This window comes from Pantherophis guttatus, chromosome 1 (genome assembly GCF_059756535.1).
Source record: "Pantherophis guttatus breed Tessera chromosome 1, ASM5975653v1, whole genome shotgun sequence".
NCBI lineage: Eukaryota > Metazoa > Chordata > Lepidosauria > Squamata > Colubridae > Pantherophis > Pantherophis guttatus.
In genome coordinates, this window is record NC_142063.1 from 210,069,322 (window position 1) to 210,071,778 (window position 2,457).

General features: G+C 39.0%; 1 pseudogene; it reads left to right on the forward strand.

Moving 5' to 3' along the window:
* The first annotated feature begins 839 nt into the window (after positions 1-839).
* On the forward strand, positions 840-1,531 carry LOC148116758 (E3 SUMO-protein ligase KIAA1586-like; annotated as a pseudogene).
* Positions 1,532-2,457: the final 926 nt, after the last annotated feature.

Sequence of the window (2,457 nt, forward strand, 5' to 3'; positions counted from 1 at the left end):
TGGCTGCTCACACAAAAAGGTAAGATTGCCAGTTGCGACTTAGCATGCCAGACACCCCCCATCCCCAGGCTCGCATAGTTCATGCAATCACTGGGGATCGTTTGTGAGTCTTGTACTGCTCCCCGGGCTTGCCTGCCTGGCCTGGCTAAGTCACCTAGCTAACCACCCACCTTCCTCCCAGCCTCCGGCTTGCTTACCTTCACTCTTCGGACTGAATCCCGAGCCACTGGTTGCAACGCTTGCCTTGCTTTGCCTGCTGTAATCACTGCAATCAATTTCATCAGTGAGCAACTGAATCTGCCTGCCTGCCTGCCTTGTGCCTTCAATTGGGGAAATAACTGATTTTTTTGGGGGGGGGGTTTAAAAAAATAGTTAATTGGGGTTTTTTTAGGATTTTTTTTTTTTTTAGACATAGCCATTTAAAATTTAGGAAGTTTTAAATTTAGCTGCTTTTATCTAAAAATATAAATAAAATAAAATAACAAAATAAAATATCTGTGCAGATTTCTGAGATTTTGTGTGTTTCTGTAGTGTTTCATTCTAACTACACAAACACACAAAATCTCACAAAGCTATATGTGACATTTTGTGTACGTAAAGTGTGAAAGTTGGTTTTTGAGCTTTTTGTGGCTCTGTGAGGTTCCTGCTTGTTGTAAGGGGCATTTTGGGTGAAGTGCAGCTGCTTTTGCATTGTGTGTGAGTAAGCTGTGTTGTGTTGTGTGTGTGTAAAGTGTGAAACTTGGTTTTTGAGCTTTTTGTGTGCTTTTACATTGTGTGTCATCAGCTAACAAAGCTCCTTTTTTTTCCTTTTGCAGTAGCTGCCGCCTTTAACAGAAAGGATGAAAAGGCAACAGACTTTGATGGGTTTCTTGGCCAAGAAACCAAAACTTGCACAACAACCATCCCAAGCACCACCACTTCCACCACTTGAAACCGGACAATGCAGCAAGTCAAGTATTGAGTCATCCGCCGTGTCCAAAATTGAAAGCATTCTTCCAGACTGCTGGACCATGCAACAGTATAGAAACTTTCAAGAGAAGTATGACGGGTTGGAAATTTCAAACAAGAAACTAGGTTGCAAGTACTGTGTGAAACATGACTTCTCAATAGAGAGCAGTATTCATGTATCCAAAGAGTGGAAGCTTTTCAAGATTGAGGCGGCTGAGAAAAACAAGGAAGTGCAGCAGGCGTCTCTAAGGAAGAAAAATGAGAGAACATTTCATATCAAAATTGCACACCATTTGTAGAGACAATATAAAACAAGCTGAGCAGGAAGCCATAACAAAAGCAATGGACAAGATTTCTGAAATGCAATATGGCACTACTTCTAAAATGTTTAAAACTGTTTACAGCCTGGCAAAAGCATGCAGACCAATTTCAAGCATAGAGAAATTGATAGAATTACAAGCTGAAAATGAAGTAGATCTGGGAGTAGGATTGCATTAAAGGCCAACGGTTGTGAAAATAGTTGAGTGCATTGCAAATGAAATTAAAACCCAAATGTTTACCAGCATCATTGGACAGAATCTGAAAATATGTCTGATCATTGATGAAGCCTCAACAGTATCCTGCAAACCAGTTTTGATAGTTTTCATAAAAGTTGAGGACTCAGAGGACCCATCAACAATTTTTGTCGAGCTTGTTGAATTGAAGAAACAAGATGCAGAGACAATATGTTCTGCAGTTTTTGAAAGTTTACATAAGGTTGGATTTACCCGGACTACCTACAAAAAAATTTAATAGCATTATGCTCTGATGGTGCCCCTATGCTTGGGAGAAAATCTGGAGTGAGCACCAGAATAGCAAAAGAGTTTCCAAACATCATCAAATGGCACTGCTTGAACCATCGCCTCCAACTTGTTTTAGATGATGCCATAAAGGAAATAAAGCAAGTAAATCATTTAAAAATATTTATTGATAAGATATGCTCCATTTTTCAGCAATCCAATAAGAACCGAATTGAACTTGACGAAATATCCGAAGAACTTGACATTAACATCATAAGGATTGGTAGAGATTTTGGGCCAAGATGGGCTGCCTGTAGTTTAAGGGCAACCATAGCTGTGTGCCATGCTTATCCAGTGCTACATTAATATTTTCATGTGAATGTAAAATACTCAGGTATGACTGCCCATCTGGAAAATAAATATTTCTTAAATGATTTGGCGCTGATGATCGATATTCTTGAAGAAATCTCACTTCTTTCAACTGCACTGCAAGCACACAATACGGACATAATAAAGGCTGAAAAACTGGTGAGAAGATCAATAAAAGCATTTGAGCTGCTTACAAAGGAAAAGGGCTCATACGAAAGAAAAGTTGATGGGCTAATTACTTCAGAAATATAAACTTCATAGAAAATCATCAGTTTGTTGGACTTCATCAGGAAAGACTTTTAGGAAGCATCAAAAAAAATTGCAGAAACAACTGATGGACTGTGAACATTTAAAAACTGGT